At 40.4% G+C, this 23,440-nt stretch overlaps 1 long non-coding RNA gene across 2 annotated transcripts in view; it reads left to right on the top strand.

Annotated features, from left to right (window-relative positions):
- The window catches only part of LOC311603542, a 46,950-nt gene extending 27,305 nt beyond the window's left edge, over positions 1-19,645 (top strand). Inside the window, exons 3-5 of one of the 2 annotated variants that reach the window (XR_014781117.1) lie at positions 13,747-14,046; positions 14,172-14,254; positions 17,254-19,645. This is a non-coding gene — a long non-coding RNA (uncharacterized lncRNA). Of the gene's footprint in view, positions 1-2,142; positions 3,710-3,849; positions 3,938-13,746; positions 14,047-14,171; positions 14,255-17,253 lie in introns of those variants that run through there. The other variant, XR_014781118.1, reaches the window with a different exon arrangement.
- Positions 19,646-23,440: the final 3,795 nt, after the last annotated feature.

Genomic DNA, 23,440 nt, shown 5'->3' with positions numbered 1-23,440 from the left:
ACTATCAACATGGTTCCTCAAGGAGAAGATATTTAATTATGTTTATTATATGTCTTTGTATTTTGTGATTATCATTTTGAAGCCGTTTGAATTTATTGAACATGAAGATATATAGTTTTCACCTAATTTGGGGAGTTTGGGTTATTATTTATTCAACTTTCCTGTTCTTTTTTCAGTAGAAACCCTAACTATAAGTTAGCTGAAAATTTTTTTACAGGTCATTTAGTTCCTGTGCATTTTTTCTTTGTCCATGGTTTGGATAAGTTCTATTGTCATGTATTTAAATTTAACAATTTCTTACCCCCTCTTGTTTAATCTTTTTAAAAGCTCATCTACTGAATTTGTGATTTTGTATGAGTATGCTTATTTTTTGAAGTTGCATTTGTTGATGGTTTTCATGTATTTTATTTCTCCATTCATTATGTTATATTTTCTATAAATCCCTGAAATAGTTATTATAAATATTTTAAAGTCATATCTGGGATTCTTCCCACTATCTGATTTTTATTCTGCTTTGGGAGTGCTCTTTGTATGGTTATATTTCCCCCTGAGTAGTGAATGAAGAAAGAGCTTTATCCAGCCAAACAAGCCTCTCCCACTGAGGTACCTCCTCAGCCCAGTAGTCACTTTCAAATGGATGCTAGTTACATTTTATTGATTTCTTCTTTTCCTTTCACGATGAAGGTATGTTTCCTCTGGTCTGCTGGAGCATTTTGAAGGTTGCCTTTAAGCTTGCAGAGCAAAGCTGGAGTAGATTTATTCTGTGGCTATTATAATTCCATGGCTAAGGTATAACATTTCTGCAATCTGTACTAAATGCAACCAGGCCAACATGGTTCTTTACGAGGTCTTATTAGAATTCAAACATTCCCCAGCCCAGTGGGAGCTCTGGGAAGTTTTCAACTTATGTATTCATTCACTGCTTAGCTCTCTAGAATTTCATTCTATCTCTGTGTGGCTTGTGTTCAGTCAAAGGCAGCCTGCACATTTTGGAGCTCTTTCTTGGCATGCCTCCCTTCTCTCCACAGTGCCCGGCTTCACACATCCAGTTACCTCACCCTCTTTACATCTGCTCTCTCAGCTAAGCCAGACTGACAAACACCACTTCGAATCCCTTCCCTATGTCTCTGTCCAGATTATTATTTGAAGGAAAAGGCTTGGGTGGCTATATAGTGTTCCTCACTGTTTCTCTTTTGTTGGACAATCAAAATCCTGCATTTCTTGGGATCCAGTATCTGAAAGGTTATTTTGTATGTTTGTCAAGTTTTCTGCTTGCATGCTGTAGGAGGAGATGTTATATATTCAGTCATGTCTGGAACTGAAACAAGTTGACCTATTTTTTTTAAATTTGTAATGAATTTTTCAAGCCAAGGACTAAAGTTACTGGAGCCACATTTATATAGTTCTCAAACAGACAAAATTGTATCCGAGTTTCAAACCTCTTTTTCACTAGCAAACAGCTGGGAAAAATGGTAACATAGGCCCAGTACCTAAATGTATTGTGGTTTAGCCATTATTTCTAATTTATTTGGATGAAACCATGTGCCCAAAAGTAAAGACATTAAAGTGAAAGCCCCCTGATGAGACAAGGTAACTATAGAATGACCTTGCGAAACACTAACAGTCTCTAACTTTGAGATGAACAGCAGGAAGTAAAGTGAGTCATGATCATACGGAAATTTTTAAATCATGATTTAACAAGAGAATGAAGACCAGTAAGAAACAGAATATAAAGGCATATAGATTACATAGATGTTAAATTGGTGATAAATAAAATATATGACAGAAGATAAATGGATAGATAGATGAATGAATGGTAAGTCAATTGAATTATATACCCCATATATAGTATAGTATATGCTATACTTACCCCATGTGCATTCTTCTGCTTGGAGCTTCAGTATTTCTGTATTCTTCTCTTGCACATCGGGATTCTGGCTAACTGAAAAAAAAATATGCACAGCATTGTATTACAGGGCTTTGACATCAATTGTAAAAACTGATTCGCAATGCAACCCATTGAGGAAGGAAGACAGGTGTAAAGCGTAGGAGAGCAAGGGCTGGGAGGTCTCTGTAGCATAATGTGTAACCTTCAAGGACAAGCTGAAATCAGTGTCATTTCACTAAACCTCGATGGCATAGGTATCCTACTGATGCTCTCAGTCATGGTGGTAAACACATCTCTCCTGGGAGCTGGAAAAGTTCAAGAATTCAGAAGACAGAAATCCAGCAAACAAAGGTGACTCGTGTGTGTGTGTGTGTGTGTGTGTGTGTGTGTGTGTGTGTGTGTGTGTGACTTTTAAAAGTGTCTGGAGCTTCACTTTTGCCCTTTAAACGTTATATAAGAATGTCTGCATGGCTGACTGAAATTGCAAATTGAGCTCAGCATAGCCAGTTAACACAAAGCCATCATGCAAGTGTTTGTTTCCATAGAACCCACTTGGGTTCTATTTCACTAGTGCCAATCAGCATTTATTAAAAGGAATGACCGTGGGACCTCTGAGGACAGGCTGGTCACACTGCAGGACCCTGAGTGAGACCCATGGAGCTGGCATCGGCATCAAAGAGACTTTGCAAAAACATTTTCATTTAACATGAATAACTGGCCAAATGGAAACAGAATATTAGCTTTCGGCTTCTTTAGTGACAGTGGCGGGATAATGGAGGAGGGGTTCCTGTGCCTGGAACTTTCAGTATTTCCGCATCCTTCTCCAGCATCCTAGCATTCTGGCTAACTGAAATTTATATTAACTAGAGTTGGACTGAAATAGAAAATCTAACCCTGGTGACAGTGAGGGAAACACGCACACTGATGTTGTTTGTGGAGGAAGCCAGGCCTGTACCTTCAGGGATAACAAACAGGTGGGTGATAACTATCCTAGGGGGCGGGCAAGGATGCAAAGTGGGAAGGCAGCTTCAAGACGGTTAAGAAGAATTTGCACTGGAAAAGGACTGTCTGCGAGAGAGGTCTATCAACTTAGAGAGATAAAAAGGAAAGCTTAAACTTTTTCTGAAATAAGACATGATAAATGAGATAAAGCAGGAGACGTGTGGAAAGGGGGTTATCAAGAGGCAGAAATATTAAAGAAGTGGAGACGCATATGGAAAAAATTTAATAAGGAAGCGACACGCCTTAAGTTTCTATGTAAAGCGGTACAATTGGAACTTAAAAAACAAAACTCAGAATACACAGGTGATTATTAACATTTTGTGAATCATTTTCAAACCTATTTCCCTCAGCTCACTGTTTTGATTAGATTATTTTAAAGGCAACCTAAAACATAACGTGATTTTACCTGGAAATACTTTATTGTCTCTGATCCATAAAGACTTTCTTTATTCTTTTTCTTTTCGCAAATCTAGCTGCAAATCCATTCTCACACCTGATAAGATGGGCACTACCTCTTCAGTATCCACTACTGCCCATATCATGCTCAGACATCCTCAGTCAGCTTAACAATCACGTCTTCATGGTGGCTTGTGTCGTTGTATTCCTACTATGACAGAACTTTAACAGTTTTATGGGTTTTTTGTTGTTGTTGTTTGTTTGTTTGCTTTTGTTTTTGAGACAGGGTTTCTCTGTGTGGCCCTGGTTGTCCTGCCTGATACTCACTCTGTAGACCAACCAGGCTGGCCTCAAACTCACAGAAATCCTCCTGCTTCTGGAGTGCTAGGATTAAAACCGTGTGCAGCCACCACCTCCCAGCAGGTGAGAATAATAACATCTTGCTTTGAAAAGCTGTTGTGAGAAGAGAATGAATAATATGTGGGGAACTTCTCTGCCCCTTGCAGCATCATAGTAAGGGTTATATGCACTACTAGCTTTCCTGCTTTTTTTTTTTTTTCCAGAACCAAACCTTGATGCTGAGATGAGGGAACCAGTACATCCAAGTGTATGAGGCCTTTCTTTACTTGCATTTCATATTAAATTATAAGTATAGTACACATTATTCTACTATTTTGAAAACAAAATTACTATATTTTGCAACGTGAATAAATGTCTACCTAACAGTTCTTGTTTGGATTATTATTTCACCACTCCTCAGTTTTCCCTGTTATAATTAACATTAGTCATGCCCATGAGTATAAATCCTTTTTGATTTTTGTCCCCTTGTGATATATTTTTAGAAGTAAGATTACTAGATTGAAATAATTCAGATTTTTATGGATCTCAATGAGTCATTCTGTAAATCCCTGCCTCCCTTTATAGTTCTCCTAACAAGACATTTCTTAATACCTTGGCAATTGCTGCCTATTACTATTTTTTTAAAAAATCAATGTCAAAGGTTAAATTAAACTTTCTTGCTTTTATCTGAGCACCAGCGTTCATCACTCTCTGTTTCCTGACTGGAGACATGATGTGACCAGCTGACTCAACTTCCTGCTGCCATGCTTCCCCACCTGATGGAAGGTACCCGGAACTGCGAGTCCCTCAACTGTGAGCCAAAACAACTCCTTCCTTCCTTCCTTCCTTCCTTCCTTCCTTCCTTCCTTCCTTAAACTGCTTTCATCAGGTATTTTGCCCCAGCAAGGATACAAACAACTGAGATAGTATGTGAAAGCACTTTTGGGTTTTTTGGTTTTGGGGGACAGGGCTTTATTACATAGCCTTTGCTGTTCTGGAACTCACCATGTAGATCAGGCTGGCCTTGAACTCAGAGATCCACCCACCTCTGCCTCCTCAGTTCATGTGCCACCACATCCAGTATGAAAGCCCTTTTTATCATTCCAGTTTTGATATATGTGCTGCCAAAGCAAGCACAAGAGCTCTTTTTACCAATACTACTATTACTACTACTACTAATACTACTACTAATAATTTTTTTCAGTGAGCCTCCAACAATAGTCACCACACAATTGTGATTTCGATGCCACTTTGAATGAATCTCTTTTTTATTCTTGGGCTACTTCCCAAAGGACTGAGAAAAAGCCTATCCTATTTTACTATTTGTCATTCTCTGTAATGTAACAAATCACTTAGAAAGTACATGAAAGCTTGACTATGACCATTACTTACCTCTAACTTAAAAGATTTGAGCTTTCTGCGAGGGCTTATTGCAATTATTTCCTGTATGATAAGTTTGCTGGCACAGTGTCTGGTGCCCTCATCACTGCTAGATACAATAGCTTGTACTGGTTTATTTTTGCAGCCATAAACCTTGCTGTTGCTTTGAGTGAATGTCAGTCTTTCTAAATCAGATTCATAAATCTGGAAGCTCATTTTATCCATTGATCTTTCTTACACTTTGGCAATAGTGTTTACATTTAATGAATTTCTACATGTGACTTGTGTTGAATTTAGCTACAGAGCCCAAATGCCACATACAAGTACAGATGTAACAGCATGTTCTCTACAGAGACAGCCTTTCCCACATAATCTCCTATGGGCCTTTTCTCCCTGCCACTGCACCAGTACTGAGAAAGTAGCAAAATAGCAGCTCCTAAGACATGGTGCTTTTGTGCCCTGTGCACCGCTTGCTGCTCATTCATGCCAATGCTAATATGATGCCATTTTCTACAGTTCAGGAAATGTCATAACACCAGCCTTCTTGGGAAGGCACAATTCCAGGTCATCACAGCACGTTAGGAATTCTCAACCTAGAATGCAATGTCTTCCTACCTGTTTGGTGTGCCTCTGTGTGCATCCTTTTTTTTTTTTCTTTTTGATTGACATTTACATGTACTCTTAGAACATTGCAATGAAGATGTTATCCTTGATTTTGTCCATAGTGACATCATCCTTTGCTCTGTCGAACATTTTAGTTCTAATCTTACTATTGGCATCAATGGTACGGGAAAGCTATGTTTGAAGTTACATTGTTCTCTGTTTTTGTCATCTCTCTTGTGTGATACATTAACTTACAGTCATGTAGTTTAGAGCAATACCAAGGATATAGAGATATCTTGCCATATATTGGTTTCACTATATGTTCCACACTGTATTGGATCCAGAAAAGAACATGTTGTTTTAAACTCCTTTCTCACTTCTTTTACTTAGTAATCTTGGTTAATGATGCTCATCCTCTTGAGGTCCAGTGGCCAATCAATAAGACTCTAAGCAAGCAGTTCTCAACCTGGGGGTCACAAGCCCTTTAGAGGTCAAATGACCCTTTCACAAGGGGTCACATATCAGATACCCTGAACATAAGATATTTATATCATGACTCATACAATCAGCAAAATTACAGTTATGAAGTAGCAACAAAGTAATTTTATGGTTGAGGATCATCACAACATAAGGAACTGCATTAAAGGGTCGCAACATTAGGAAGGTTGAGAACCACTGCCCCAAGCAAAGGGTAGTAAGCTACCGATTGTCCAACAGACCAATCTCTGTTGTATGTTTTTTATATGTATTGTAAACACTGCTCTGTCTCTTCTCCATGTTGGCTTTCACATTATAATAGCAGGGCTGAAGAGTAGACAGAGAGAGCATGTGTCTTGCAAAGTTAAAAAAAAATAAAATGACAGCCCTCACTTTTTGATAGTCTCCTGATGCTCTGTCTTATTTAGTCCATTTAAAAAGAGAGGCAAGATATGTTCTGTCTCAGAAGAAAAATAATGTGGAAAGGGCATCATTGGAGAGTTTTGTGCATTTACTGTTGCTGTTCGTCCACTGAAACAAGTGTACTTCTCATCCTCCGATTCTCAGACAAGTGGAAAGAGTAAAACAGCACAAGATGATTCAACTTAATATCACTTCCTAAGCTGAAGGGTCTTCTCACAGCATAAAGTCATTTTCAACCTTAAACTGTAGAGGCAAATCAGAAATCAAGCCTCCTATTGCCCATCAGTGGTCTCTTATACGTCTGTTAGATTGTAAAGCAAGGGTTTGGGGCTTTGAGCTTCAGTGTGTTAGGCATAGGTGATCTGCCACTCATCCGGCTTGCCAGCTTCTAGCCCGACGGCAGGGAATGTGCAGAGATGAGAAAACCGATGAGCTAACTCCCTGAGCGTGGCTATTTACTGATAATTGGCATTTAATTATTTATACCTCTCCTTGTAAAACACTTTGCCAGGGAAGACGGTACATGACTTCCTTCCAGGGTCTAGAGTTTCTGGGGCATGCAGGGCTTCCAATGCTAAAACCAGAGCAACAGAAAAATATATAATAAGGTACTTTTAAGATATGATTTGTGTGCACATGTGCACACACTCACATGTGTGTGTGTGTGTGTGTGTGTGTGTGTTTTCACATGCCACAGTACATATGTGGAGGTCAGGGGGGAAACTGACAGGAGTTGGTTCTCTCTTTCCACATGTAGGATCCCACTCAGGTGCTCGGGCTTGAGGGCAAATGCCTTTACCCACCAAGACACCCTACTGTCCCAGTAATAAGGTATTAAACAACTGAGTACTGGGCTTTGATTGTTAGAAGCCTAGGACTCTAATATCATTTTTGTTACAATGTATTCTATTTATTTATTCAAGGTAGGATCTTATAGCCCAGGCTAGGCTTGAACCCATTATGTAGTCAAGAATGACCTTGAACCTCTGATTCTATTGCCTCTGTGTTCAAAATATCAATGCTCCCAAACTGCCTGATGACTCTAATAGATGCTATAAGTAGCTGGTTTCTTCTCTCTAGCACATCTACATCCCTTTCTAATATAAACATCATGTGATACTGCTCAGTGTATACCAGCTGCTAGTTATGTAGAAACTTAAATTTGTATGTTGCCAAATCTATCATTTATAGCTTTTGAGGTTTTTACCTGATGTAAGTTCTCCCCTGCCAGGTTAAGTTATCCAAGCTCTTCTTAAATGCCTGAGATGTTTTGATTATATACCCAGAAAATTAGTGAGACTGTATTAAAATGATTAGGATTAAGACACATATTTTGTGAAGTAGCTAATTATGAATATCAAAGAAAATATAGTAATAGCCAATTAAAACTGGGACTAAATTAACCTATTAAGTCTTAACCAATTTATTTATTTTCATTTTATTGTTATTTATTATCGCTCTTGATAAAGAATGAGTCTTGTGTCATAGCTCTGGCTGGCCTTGATATCACTTTGTAGATGAGACTGGCCTAAAAGTTACAGCAATCCTCTTGCCTTTGCCTCCAAGTGCTGGGACTACAGGTGCATGCCTCCATGCCAGACTCCAATTTTAATTGAATTAAAATTTAGGTAGCCACATGTAAACAAGATAGATTCCTTGTATTCCATTGAAGAGTCGGCTTCATATGGCAGAAGTGAGTAGAAAACAAATAAAACATTTTTATACATAAGAAAACAGAAGCTATAGATAGTGATCATAATATTTTAGGCCATAAATAAATGTAAAGGCATACTGCCTCTTAGACATAAAGATGATTCCAATGTCACGTTTTTCCTAATTGAACTATACATCTAATTTAGTTCCTCTCAAAATCCCAAAAGGATTTTCTTGAAACTGAAATACATATTCTTTCCATTGCCATAAAGGATTCTTGAAAAGGGGAAGATATGTATTGGGTAAAAAACCTACTATAATGCGATGGTGACCCCACCCCCCACCCCAAGTAAGATGGTATCATAAGGCTAGGAGAGACAAATAGCTCACCAACAGGGCCAACAATAGACCCAGATACATGTAATGAATGTCCCGTTTCAATTTAGTAAGAAAAGAATAGAGACTGGACAGGTGGTTCAGAGGTTTTGAGGGAAGCCTGTTGTTGCAGAGGTACCAAGTTCAGTTCCCAGGAGGCTCACTAGAGCCTGCACCGCCAGTTCTAAGAGACCCAATGTCTCAGGCCTCTGCCACTAGCACTCGGATGCACTATGCAAACAAAGACATCACAAGCCACATAATTAAAATTAGTTTTTAAGAGAAAGAAAAGAACAGTTTAAGTAAATGGGTGGGTAGATATGAGTTTCTTGAAGGAGAGATAAACCTAATTTTTTTATGATCCCAAGTGTGGGATGGGGAACGGTCTTGTGAGAGAACAGGTGATGTTAATCCACTGGAAGGCAAACCACCTTATGCAGGAGCTTGATTGTTGCCAGCTGAAAAGATCTGTGAACAGACTCTGAGAGATGTATAAGTAAGCCAGAGACAAGAAGTGTTTTTTTTTGTTTTGTTTTGTTTTGTTTTTTTGTTTTTGCTTTTGCTTTTGTTTTTGTTTGTTTGTTTTTGAGACTTGGGATAGTTTTGGCTGTTCATCGCTCCACTATGAGATGCTCCTAGAGAGAACCACTTGAGGGAAGGCTTCGGGGCTCTGGACTCCTGCTGCGGTTCTGGGTTCTGGCTACTCCAGGTTCCAGCAGAAGAAATCCTGCTGATTGTTCCAGGAGAATCGTGCCTCAGAACTGATATCTTTATGGTTTTGTTATTCTTTAATCCTCTTTTCCTATTGTTTAGGTTAGTTGGGTTATAAGTGACATACGCTTGGTTAATAAGTTCATAACAAAATATATGTGTTAAGAAAATTGAGCCTACAGCTTCTCGATAAAATATGATGAAAATAGATCTCTTTTATATGTATTGCTATAAATACTTAAAATATTTTCTAGATTAATTTTTATTAATTCCTAATAAATCATGGAAAACTCTCAACTTCAATGTTATTCTTTTAGTGTATAGATTGTATAATTTGAAAGAAGCTATAGCCAGGGAATCTTCTATTTAGACACAGTAATAAACATGTATGATACAGATACAGACAACCATACTGGTTAACCCAATCAAAAATATCTGATCCTTTATTAGCCAGTGATGAGGAATGGGCTCATCGCTCAACAACCCTTGGTGCTGATGCTTGGGGGCACAGCATTTTTAAAAGGCAAAACATCAGGTACAGAGGCACACATCTTTAATCCCAGCCCTGGGGAGGCAGAGGCAGGCAGAGTTCCAGGATAGGCAGGGCTATGTAGAAAGACCCTGTCTTAAAGAAAAGAAAAAGAATGAACAAATAGCAGCAACAACAATAATAAATAAAGGCAAACCCCACAATTAAATCAATCTTAAATGAGGATGAGAGTCACCTTGCTACATTTGTTTTGACAGAACACAATAGTTATTTCAGACACATGACAGTTAGTTTTGACTTCTAAAAGTTATTTTAGTTTAAATCTGCATAAACACTAATGTTTGGTTAATACATCTACACCATGGTTAGGGTAATGGAAATCTCAAATGTTTTGCCACGTCAGATATGACTGTTTTGGGCCACAGGACCACAGACATGTCTACATAGACACAAAATGGAGTCAGGACAAGATGGTGTCACCTTAGTCACTTCATCAGGATGTAAGGTTGCTAGTAAAAACTCCATCTCTCTCCCACAAATGTAGATAGAAGACAAATAGTGACATTCTCATATCAAGATGAAAACTAAAGTCTCTTATTTAAATAATATGGGCCTGGGGACATAGCTCAGTTGGTAGAGTGCTTGCCTAGCATGCACAGTCCCTGGCACTTCATCTGGTGTCGTAGCCCACACTTGTGGCCTCGGCCATTTGGGAGACTGAGCACTAGGATGGCAAGCTCATGGTCACCCAGAACTACCTAACAAGCCTGCGCTTCAGAATAAAACTCAAAGGACGTGGGGTGTAGCTTCTGAGATACCAGCTAGAGAGAAAACAGGAGCCCTCGCACTCCTTGGAGAGAGAGTGTGTGTGTAAGGACTGTGTTTTGAGTGATTGTGGGTTTGGTGACAAGGCACGGAGCAACGTGGCAGGTGATAAGTGTCAGAAATGCAAATTTATCCGTAGGTGTCACTTTAAGGAGCACATCGTAAGGGCAGTAAAAAGGGCCACATCGCTTTAATGTAATGCATGAATCCAAGGGCACTTTAACTTTATGGAGGCAGTAGGAGGAGCAAGTAGCTTTGGCATGTGTTTTCTAGTTGGTCAACCAAGCAGCTGTTGGCTTGAATCCAGCACAGACTTCATCCAAGCTGCAGTATCATCTCTCGATTTGGTAGAATACACGTAGAGACGGTCTCCAATCCCAAAGAATGGTTCACTCTCTGTCCTGAGAACTCTTGTATTGTGTTGTTCATGAAAGGATCCAAAATGCAACAATTTTTAGTCACCCCTGATTCTTCCCAGAGTCTGCTAATAAGCCCGATAGGAATTTGGTATTACCCAGTGACCATTGCTTAGCACAATTAGTCTTGACATCCTTCAATATTTCATCCCTTACAGTATAGAGAATTTTCACAACACATCCTCGGGTGGTGCTAGCATTAAAATATGTGAGCAATTTAGAAATGTCTGCTTCCTTTTAGAAACAGTCTCTCACCTTACTTAAAAATTGTTATCTTGTGTCTTGTAGGTGACACTCCCCTCCACCAGAGGTCTCTAGCTCACTGATAACTGAAGCTCTTCCACAGAATATGCTAAACCTGTGCCTGCCGGCCCACAGAGTGTAGCCACTAGCTGTCCAAATTTCACTGAGATCAAATGAAATAAAAATTCAGTCCCTCGGTTGCCTTATTACCTTTTATGTGCTCGGTGGCCTCATGTGGCTACCGGCTCCCATGCTGGACACCCACTGCTTCTGTCACTGCAGAAGGTGATGTACTCCAAGTGCTGTACGTTTAAGTCATACGTGTAGAACTAGTTCGGGAGGACAATGGAACCGTCTCCCCAGCATCCTGTTTGAGTCACCCCTTTATCCACATGGTATCCTGGGCAGGTGATGGTCTACGACACTAGATTCCACGTATGACCCCGAGAATAAGCACGCTATAGTACTGTGTTCTAACAACTCATAGTTATCATCTCTTTTCAGACAAAGTCTCATTATATAGTCGTCGCTATGTAGACCAGGCTGGCCTTGAACTCACAGAGTTCTATCTGCCTCTGCCTCACTTGTGAGAATCAAAGGCAGGGACCAAATCAAGGGCGGGAAGAAGTAAGAAAGGAATGTGGCCAAGGGGAGGGGAGGAGGGAAGGAAGCCTCGATCCTCGATATTGTGCTCAGCTGTGTCCCCAAGCAAGATGATAGACGTGGAAGGTTGCTAAGCTTCTCTGGGCCTGAACTTGCTTCTGGATAAAATGAGTGTGGGTCCAGATGTTCTCTAAGATCCAAGACACTGGGACCCAACCCTCAAGTGCAGAGCCACGGTGGTACTCCTTACAGTCTCTGGCCCAAGTAAGAGGTTCTGATGCACCTAGATTAGCCTGGCAGTGTCTGCCAAATGTCAAGAAGAACTCCAAGATCACAGCAAACCGTGAACTCAGAACGGTCGTGGTAAACAGAACAGGCCAATTGTTTAGAAGGCCATATTTTATTTGATCGGGCCCTTTAAGGATGACACTGATTTTATTTTTATTTGTTAAAGAGTCACAGCTTGTGCATCACTTTAGTTAGGATAGTATTTCAAAATAGCACCATAACTTCATTTCAGCTTTTGTGCTTCCTCAATACAAATAATCACTTCCCCCTGTAAGATACCATTTCTCAACAGGGATGTCATTTATCGAGCTATCACACACACTCCAGTCTCTGTTCTAGGTATGCAAAATTTGAAGAACTGAGATTTTAAGTTGTTATTATTTTTAAATATGCCTCCTTTTTTTGCAATTTCTAGATTAGAATATTTTTGAGCCTGGAGTTTCTTTTGCAGGTAGGATTTAGTCTTTAATAAGTGGGCCAGATGGCCGTGTTTCATGGCTTCCTGTCATCACGCACTGTGGGCCGGCTGCGAGGGAAATCATAAATTGAGTTTGAGGAGGGGAATGTGAGGAGAAGCAAGTAGACAGAAATGCAAACTGTGGTCAGACGCATTCAATCTCGTGCTTCCAGGTGCTTTGTTAGCAGGAATAAATAATTAAAAAAAAAAACTTCACACAACCCCACCTGAATTCTTTCAACTACAATGATGCAAAGAAAATACACGCTAATTATGAGCAAGAACATTACCTATTAATATGTTAATGAAGCAGGTTTGCTAATGGTGAAAGACCTGAATTTTAATAAAATTTTAAGAGCTTCTTGATTACGTGTTTGTTAGTCAATCTGATCATTTAAAATTATCTCTAGGTGGCTTTACACGGGATAAAACCTACATTAGAACTGTATTCTAAACAGGCCTTAATGAAGCAGGTGAGGGTGCCATCTGTGACATAAACACTGGCAGCCAGAAATTCACTTCAAAAGAAATGGAAACTAGTTAACAGGAAACATGTTATCATACCTGCCAGTAACAGCTTTCAATGTAGGTAATTTATTTATGCATTTGCTTGCCAATTCTTTCAAATATATTTGCTTATGAAAATAATGTTCGATTGAATTAATGGATACTGCCTTTCAATATTGGAAGGGTTATTTTTCATTTTTAAAAAATCCTCTAGTGTCCTGTTTGACAACATCCCACATATAAATGAAAGCTCTTTTAACCCAACTAATCCTAGATATCTTTGGAGAAAGATAGAAGGAGTCACCAAATACCCAAGTCAACCAGAGTTGACGTAGCAGCATCAAAGGTATGCCTCTGAATAGTTAAAACCATGTTCGGTTTTCTGCACCATGATCTTGGCATCAAAGAGCCTGCAAGTCCCCGTCTGCATCTCTAGAAGGTAGGGGAAGGCAGTTGGCACCCCTCCTCATTTTGCTTATTAGAATCATAAGGCTCTGATTAGTAGATGAGGTTAGACTGCGGCCCTGGAGGTCCTAGAGAGCAGAGCTCTGATGTCTAGGTAGTAAGTCCAGGAGGTGCAGGGTTGGGAGGTCTGGAAGCCAGTGTGCAAGGGCGTTCCTCCGGTCTAGCTGTGGGTAAAGTCTGGCTCTTCTCCATTCTGTATGAACAGGTTACAACAGGGGTAAGTGAAGGAAGTGGCATCAACGCCAGAAACAACAAAACAGGAATCCAGATCCCCCGTGATGCAGGTGACTTCTGGGGCCCCCCTGTTCTAAAACGAGCCAAGAAAAAAAATGAAGGAAGTAGGTAGAGCAAGAAGGAGGAAGCACAGGGGCCCAGTTCCTAGCCTTGTGATACAGAGGTTTGAAGAGAGCCCCGGGAGATGAGGTCACAGCCGGAAATCACTTCTGAAGGAGGAACCTGGATTGAGACATCACCTGCTTCTTCCCGAGCAGCTTCCTTCCTGCAGGTAACCGTCCATATTCATCCGGTTTCTTTATTTCCCAGGGCATTCATCTGATGGGTTCAAAATAATCTAATACTTAGTAGTCATTAGAAACTACAGCTAACGGCTGCTTAAATTTTGGAAACCAGGGGTTTCCAGCCTTCTTTTTTAAAGGTCATCATGAAACAACGTGAGGCAACCGATCATCTACATGGATTCTAACTGGGCCCTGGTGAGTTTCTTTGATGGCATACTGCCCCCTAGAGGTTGAAGCAGAAGCAGACGGAGGGAGGGGAGTGCTGCCCTGGTGTCTGACTTTTCTTAAAGTGGTCAGTTTTTAATCAAACTTCATTTCAGCTCTAGGAAAATAAAATTAATAGACAGTATTAGCTATTTTTAGAGGTCTTAAATAAGGGTAAATCAAACCCACAGACCTATCGCCCACAAATACCTATCTCCCTGCCCCCCTCTTCCTTCCTTCCTTCCTTCCTTCCTTCCTTCCTTCCTTCCTTTCTGCCTACTTTCTTACTACTTAAGATTTTTAGAGTATAGTTATGTGTGTACAGCATTTGCCTGGCCATCATGAGACCTTGGGTACCACCTTCAGTGCCTCAAGGGGTGAGAGAAATGTATTCCCACTTAAAAGCCCACCACTTAGAGCAATAAGCTCAGCCTTCCCTGATCCTTGCATGTACCACCATGTTTAACTCTTTTTTTAAAAAAATAAAGATATTAAAGGCCACAGTGCAAGAAACTGCAAAGCCTGTATCTGAACCCAGTTTTTCTTATCTCAGAACTAGTGTAGATTTTTGTCACCAGAAAAATAGACTGGCTCTCACTTAAGATGACTGGTTTTGTGTGCTTCTGATTATATACAATAATCATGACTTTAGTTTCTTTTAAATAATAGAAAGGATTTCTAGAATTAAAAGCATGACAACCGCAAGTTCTGCCATTAGACGGCACACTTACATAAAACATCAATGTGCTAACGTAGCTAACATAGTCAAGACAGAAACCCAAGCATGAAAGATGTATATTTGATACAACGGGCCAGGGAGAAAGCAAAGTCCTAAAGTCTGGAGCGAAAGAGGCAAACTTACAATACCAAGCACTGGAGACACACAGTATAGTAAGAAAAATGACATTAAAAGCGAACCGATGACACTGGACAGCAAAGTGCTCACTATACAAGGACCTGAGTTTAGAAACAGGTACCCATTAAAAGCCAGGGTGATGGCAACTTGTACCTGTGTAACCCCAGAGGATGATCTCAGAGGCTTGGTAGCCAGACAGTAGCCAAATTAGTAAATACTGGGTTCAGTGAGAGACCGTGTCTCCAAACCTTAGAGGGAGAGGGATGCCCAACGTTGACCTTTGTTCTTCACAAGCATGCACACACACATGCATATGCACCAGCATGACATGACTCATGCCTACACCACACACACACACACACACACACACACACCACACATGTAACAAGGGGCTCTTAGCTCCTGGCGCTTCCTGCAACACAAGAGGCCCCCTGAGAGTCCTGGGCTCTTCAGGTAGGACATGTGCTGCCTGAATGGTGCTCAGGGGAGACTGCCCCTTTCCACTTTGTCCTCATTCCCATCCCATGTCAGGACAGGCTCTCACGCCCCTCTTGTTGCTGCAGAGACCCTGTTAGTGAAACGTAGTTAGGCTGGAAAGTCACAGCCCAGGGGGTTCTTGGACAAGGAAACATGGTGGCATCTAGCCTTTTACATGTTCTGTGCCCTACAGATAAACCGTAGTGTCACAGAATCTTAGATGTGAAAAGAACTTTGTGAATTAGTCTTGCAATATATTGCAGATGCACAAATCCTTGTCTAAAATCCCCAAGTGTGCAGCAGGACCTCCCCTATATTACATTCACTGGAATCTGCCGTAACCTCCACGTCCACCCATGCTCCCTTCTGGCAGGTATTGGAGATTTGAGAGCAAATATTTACAATTAGATGGGATTTTTCTAAATTCTGGCTTCATTGGGGAAGAGCATTCCTCCCACCTCCACTCTTGGTCCATCCTCCTCACTGACAATCTGTCCCTAATGCATCCTCAGAGTGAAGGAGCACCAGCAGGATCCTGCTGTGGTCAGGGAGTGATGTTACTAGTGAGTGTCACAGTTTCTTAAATGCCCCCCCCCTCCCCAATCATGGGGAAAAACAAGTTCTGAGAAAGCTGTAAACAAGGTAAATTTCAGAAGTGTATGGCCCCTTTCTTTTATAAAAGCAACTACAAGAGGAAGATAAAAAAAATCTGCTATTTAATAGTCAAAGTTGCCTTGGGTAGTGACAAGTGGCTTGCTTCAACTTTTCAAGAGCACAGGGCCTTCTTGTCCTGTGTGTGGCAGCCCTTTCAGGAAAGCCCAGTGCAGGCTTTTCCCACTGTTTCCATTCCTGTGTCTGCCTCTAGGCTGTCCTTGCGTACCTCACTCATGGTTCCGTGTCTTATTTTGAGCCTCTTCTTGAAAATTGGAACAAGACATTTTTTTTCTATAGCAAATAGTCCCTGATCCCCCTTATTGGCTCTAAATTAAACAAACAAATAAATAAAACAAAACAAAACAAGGTGTAGTGGTTTTAGTTATAATGTTTCCCTAGGCTCTATGTTTGAATGCTCAGCCCCTAGTTGTTGGAACTGTTTAGGAAGGATTGGGAGGTGTTGCCTTGCTAGAAGAGGTGTGTCACTAGTGGTGGGTTTTTTGAGGTTTCAAATGCCCACATAAGTCCCCCCTCTTGTGCTCTCTCTGTCTCTCTCTCTGTGTCTCTCTTTCTCTGTCTGACTGTCTCTGTCTCTCTCTGTCTCTCACTCTCTGTCTCTCTGTGTCTCACTCTCTGTGTGTCTCTCTGTCTCTGTCTCTCTCTCTCTCTCTCCTTCTCTGCAGATCAGGATGTCAAGATGTAAGCTCTCAGCTACAGTTCCAGTGCCACGCTGCCATGCTTCCCAGCATGATGATTATAATTAACTGTCCTAGTTAAGGTTTTTATTGCTGTGATGAAACACCATGACCAAAAAAGCAGGTTGTGGAGGAAAGAGTTTATTCAACTTATACTTCCAGATCATAGTCCATCAATTGGAAAAAGTCAGGACAGGAACTCAAGCAGGGCTGGAACCTGGAGGCAGGAACTGATGCAGAGGCTATGGGGGGGGGGGTGCTGCTTACTGGGTTGCTTTAGATGGCTTGTTTAACCTGCTTTATTATAGAGCCTAGGACCAGCAGCTCAGGAACGGCACCACCCACAATGGACTGGGTTCTTCTCATTGATCACTAATTGAGAAAATGCCCTACAGCTGGATGCCATGGAGGCATTTCCTCAACTGAGGCTCCTTCCTCTCTGATGACTCCAGCTTGTGTCTAGTTGACACAAGAAACCAGCCAGTACACTCACCTTCTGAAGATGTAAGCATGCCACTAAGGAAATTTTTTCTTTTAGAAGCTGCCTTAGTCTTGATGTTTCTTCACAGCAACAGAATAGAAAATCAGATATGATGTATAGTTTCAAATGAGTTACATTTCACCTGATTCACCTTTGTAAGCCTCACACTAACAAATCCTAAGAATTTGTGACTAATTTTCCTAGGTCTAATGTGTAGAGCAGATTTACTTAGTGTTCTTCCATGTTGTGCTGTTTATAATTTTCAAGGAAGCATTTGCCTTTTGTGAGTTGTAAAAACAGGTAGTATTCAGTGAGCAATCTCATCATTGGTGGACTTGATTTGGGGCAGAGTAAGTTCACAGAGGACAGGGGGATGTCTTTGGCAAGAAAGAATTGGCAGCATCGGGAATTTCTCTTTACTTAAAAACAACTATAAGATTTGACAAACTGGGCAAAACCGTGGTCATCATACATTTGACAGCAGTGCAGGGCTGATCACGGACTAGAAGGCTTCTATGCTGCTGTTCAGAGCCCTTGTTTTTGGCCACAGTATAGGTTTCAGGTTGTGGTACTTTCAAAAGTACTCCTGCTAAGGAGATGAAGGTCAAAGTTGGAGGCTCCCTACCATCCTAGAAAAGGAGAAGGCAATATATGAAAAGGAGCAGTGCAGCCCAGAGGACGTTGCTTATGGCTGATCTGAATGTCACTGGAGAAAACTTCCCAAAGCTGGGCATGGGGCATTTAGAAAAAATAAGGTCATGAGATGCTGAAAGGAAGTCATGTTCCCACCATCCAAAATGGAGAAACATAAAAGAAAAAGAACATAAATAAGCAAAACATTCCCCAAAAAACAAAAATCAAACAAATAAAAGACAAATAAGACCAAAATAAATGCCAAAGCAAACAAGAAGTCCGCACCCACACCAGCACCATCACATCGTCACGCCATACCAAAACAAAACAAAACAAAACAAAAACAAAAACCCACAACTAACCACAAACAAACAAAAAGCCCATTGACTCCATTTTATGTTCATCAGTCACTCCTGGACATGGGACCTTTTGGCCCACAACATGATAAGGTGTGACCCACTCCTGTCACTGGAGTTTTACTTGGTGGCACAATATGGCCAGCTGGAGTATTATCTTTCCTACTACTTGGTAATCTTTTTCAAATATACAAACACTGCAGACATGCACAGGATTTGGCTGTCAGTGAAACTTGAAGGAATACAAATGTCATAGATTGCATTATAATTATTTTGTTTTACTTTTTACATTTTAATAAATATTTTGGTTGACATAAAACATAACACATGCTGTTGCTATTTGAGATTTGCAGTTCCTTATGTACTCTTGATATTGCTCCTGTCCCAGATATGTAATCGGCAGAGGTTTTCTTACCTTCTAGACATTGTCTGTTTGATCGTTTTCTTCCTTGTGCAGAAGCTCCTTATTTTTATACTGTCTCATTTGTCAATTCTTGTCAATTTCCTGGTGTGTGTGTGTGTGTGTGTGTGTGTGTGTGTGTGTATGTTTCACAAGGCCCTTGACTACCAGCTTCAGTTCCAGGTTTTCTATTCAGGTCTTTGGACCATTGTGAATTGACTTTTATATATGGTGAGAGATACAGACCTACTTTCAATATGTGATTATTTCATTTTTTTTTTAGGTATCATTTGTCAAACTTATACCTTTGTTAGAAAGTAGGTGCATTTATTTCTGGGTCCTTTATTATATTCAGTTGGTCTTCGTGTCTATTTTTTGTGCAAGTACGATGATGATTTTGTCAATATGGCTCTGTATTATAATTGAAATCTGATATTTGGTGCCTTTAGCATTGTTCTTTCTGTTCAGGATGTGTGGCTTTGTAAAGTCTCCACTGAATGTTGACATCAGGGTTGGTCTCATGGTCTTGCTGTAGCCCATCAGATGTGCAAAGCAATGCATACCCCTTTAGCTCAAAACTATAACAGCCATCTTATGGTTCTGTCTCAGACTGAAATCTATATAGAAGCTGACCCTTCGGCATGGGTCCCCTAATCAAAATAAAATAAAGCAAAGTGTCAGGGGCATATGATATGGACAAGAAACAAACCTTTAGTTAACCACTAACATGCTTAAATTTTGCTTTTGTGTGTGTGTGAAGTTTGCCCTAGGTGATTGTGTTAATAAAGATAAAGAATTTAATGATACACTGAATAAATGTAAAGGAACAAAGATCATTCTATAGAGTGAAAGAGGGGCTGCATTTATTCAGGGTCAATTATCAGACACTGTCCACTTTTTAACACTCATTATTTCTAGCACACTTAGCAGATGGCATCTCTAAGTAAAGGTTCAAGGATCTGAGACTGAAAACAGTTTAACACAATTAGTGTGACAAACAACATTCAACCTTTTCTTTCCAAATGAACGCTGAGTGATCCCCAAGTCCTTGCTTGCTTCACTATGTCACTTTGTCACACAGCTACCTAAGTGGTAGTTCTGAATTTGTTTGCAGCTTTAGATTAGATGGACCCATGGGAATGCCTTATCTTTCTTTCCAATTACTTAGAAAATGCTTTGTACACAAAGGAACTCATAAACAGAACACACTTGAAGGAAGGAAAAGAATTTGGTGACTTCTATGGGAGAGCATTTCCTAGCAAAACATGCTCAAAATCTCTCAAGGCAAGATGTTATAGCTACATGATGAAAAAAAACATGGTAGACTCACTCTACATGTCTGTGGGTCTCAGGCCTCTAAATACCTGTGGGTTTGTCTGTGTGGTGGCTCACACCTGAGAGTGAACCTCAATGCTAGGAGGGTTTTGGGCTGCAGGACAGTCTGAGTTACAATGTAATATTCTATCTCAAAAGAGAAGGAGGAAGATGGGGAAAGATGAAGGAAGGTAAGGGCGGGAGGGAGGGAAGGAGGGAGGGAGGAAACAAGGAAGGAAGAAAAAGGAAAAATAATGTGTGAACAGAGGAGGTCTTGATAAAGATTTCCTAGAAACAGAAGACAAGGAAACTTTTCTGGTGTTGGGGACTGCAGCCAAGGCCTTCCGCACACTAAGTGTACCCTGTCACTGCTGCAGGACAGTGTGAGCAAGAGCTACAGCTGTGGAAGAGGACAGCCCAGGCAAAGGAAGCCCAGGGAGGCTTCATTTGGCTAAGAGTTAACTGAAAGATTAATAGAATAAATTTATGGTTTTGGTAGATAATTCTGGCCTTTGTCTTCCTTACGTGAAACAATGAGTTACTTTTTAAATAAAGTTTAAGTGGCAAATAAAAAGATTATATTCCAGATAGTAAACACGCAGCTTGTTTACCACAGTCAAGTTAGTGGACGGAAGCCATCACCACCCTGCTATACCTCAGGTACACAGCACTCGTTTGTCTTACAACTGAGCATTTGTCCCTTTGAGTATTTTACCGTTTTCGTGTCTCCAAGGCCCTGGTAACCACCATTCGAATCTGTTTCTAAGGCTTTGTTTCCCTTTAGACTCCACATATAAAAGACACCATGTGACAGTTGCCTCTCTCCACCTCATTTCACTTAGCTCAATGTCCCTCAGGTTTGTTTCTTTTCTTATGGTTTAATAAATGCTCTCCCCACCCCATTTGTGAATGTGTGTGTAACATTTTCATGACTTTCCTATGGTGTCCATATAGGTCATTTCTGCCTCTTGGTTGTTTTAAATGATGCTGCAATGTTCATGAGAACACAGGTACTTGTGGTGCATACCTTTAATCTCAGCACTCGAGAGGCAGAGGCAAGTGGATTTTTGTGAGTTCCAGGCCAGCCTGGTCTACACAGGGAGTCTAGGACAGCCAAGGATACACACACACAGAAACCCTGTCTCAAAAAATAAAACAAAACAAAACAAAACAAAAACAAACAAACAAACAAAAAACAGTACAGATACTGATACTATTTTTTCCTGAATATATGTACCCAGGAAAAGAATTACCAGATTGTTTTTTGGTTTTTGTTTTGTTGTTGTTTTTGTTTTTGTTTTTTTTTTTTAGTTTTTAGGAGCCTTCCTACCTTTTCTTTCTTTTAAATTTGATGTGTATAGGTACTTTGCCTGTATGTATGTCTGTGTACCACATGCGTGTCTGTACCTGTGGGGGCCAGAAAAGGTTGTCAGATCCTCTGGAACTGGAGGTACAGAAGTTTAAGCTACCATGTGAGTGTTAGGAATAAAACTCAGGTCTTCTGAAAGCGTAGCCAGTGCTCTTAACCACTTCATATCCTCATTTTATTGCTTTTCTTATTTAAACATTATATTTATTCTGTGTGTGTCTATGTGTATGTGTGTGTGTGTGTCTGTGTGTGTGAGTCTGGTTGTGTGTGTGTATATGTCTGTGTGTGTGTCTGTGTGTCTGTGTGCGTGTCTATATGTGAGTCTGTGTGTGTGTGTGTGTGTGTGTGTGTCTGTGTGTCTGTGTGCGTGTCTATATGTGAGTCTGTGTGTGTGTGTGTGTGTCTGTGTGTGTCTGGGTGTAGCTTTTGCACAGCACAGTGTATGTATGGAGGGAGGTCAGAGGATTGCTCACAGGAGTTTGTTCCCAAGGTACAAACTTAGGTTGTTGGGCTTGGGAGAAAGCACCTTTACCTAGAAAGCCATGCCTTTACCCACCCTTCTCTTTTTAATAAATCACCATCCTACTACGCAAAGAATAATATTTTACTGTGATTTTGATTTACATTTCTCTGATGGTAGTAATGTTGAGTACCTTTTCATACACCAGTTGAGCATCTGGAATGCCAATTCAAGTCCTTTTGTTATATGGATTTGACGTTGTTGTTATTGTATTATTGTTGCTCAGCTATTTAGATGTATGAGTTCCTCATATATCTAGGACAGTACACACATACACACACACAAACACACACACACACACACACACACACACACACACACACACACACACCTATGCATCTCTATCTTGTGTTTTCTTTTATTCTATAAGATGCCTTTTCAGTTTGTTGATTGCTTCCTTTGCGGCACAAATTATTTTCTTGTTTTTCACAGTTGTATATGAAAGATTTAACCAAAGCCAGTCTGGGTTTGTGTGACAGGCAGAGTGGTCTAACAGAATAAAATAGCTCCTGTAGCCCCACCCCCCCCCCTCTAGGCATCATCAGTTGCTGCCCCTTCCTAGGAGCCCAGATACCGCTGTCCCAACAGCTTTCTCAGTCATGACAATTATGGGAAGAAATTAAAGTGATAAAAATTGTAACCTTTTTCCTAGAGGTACTGAGAGTAGCACAAAACATCCTAAGCTCAGTTTAAAATGTATCATGTGCTAAGACTTCTGGGCTATGGCCTTTCAGCTGTGGAGCTTTCAGAAGTGTAATTGTCCAGCACTTACACAGCCTCCCAGAAACCTTTGAGTCTTGTTCAAACTCCTATCCTGCCAAAGAAACAAACAGACGCTTCTCTCCCTATTCTTGTTTTTAAGTTCCTAGTTCGGTTTCTACCTCGTTAATGAGAGAACCCAGTGCTGCCACTCCCAGTGCATGACTCTTGATAGGTTGGAAATTTGTGAGACCATAGAGAAAAGGAAACTGAAGAATACAGAGGAATTTTTTTCAAGCCAATATGACCCCAGGTTTTTCTCTTGGTGATCATAGTTTACAGAGATATAGATGAGATTTCCCCTCTACACTGTAATGAGTCTGATTCATTATACCATTAATGAGAAACAAAATGTTATTGTGAGGACTACTAGGCAACATAGCTTGTTTATAAATTTCTGTGCTCACTGTATTATCTTAAGGGGAAAATGGCCATTTGCAGAATGAGAAAAACAAGATGACAAAAGAGATGGCAGATCAGAGACTTTTTCTTTAAGGAAAAGACTTCCAAGATTTCCATATCCACTCACACATGTATCATATACTTTTTATAATTATATAATTAAATATAGTATTGGATTAAAGCCATCCTGTATCTAGGCATACATAAATTATTTGAGAATATATGTGATTTTGTAAAAAATCAACAAGGTCAGTGAAGAGA

The sequence above is a fragment of the Acomys minous genome (genome assembly GCF_964271855.1).
Source record: "Acomys minous genome assembly, chromosome: 8".
In the NCBI taxonomy this organism is placed as follows: domain Eukaryota; kingdom Metazoa; phylum Chordata; class Mammalia; order Rodentia; family Muridae; genus Acomys; species Acomys minous.
Note: the sequence above shows the minus strand (reverse complement) of the source record. Positions and strands in the feature narration are given on the sequence as shown.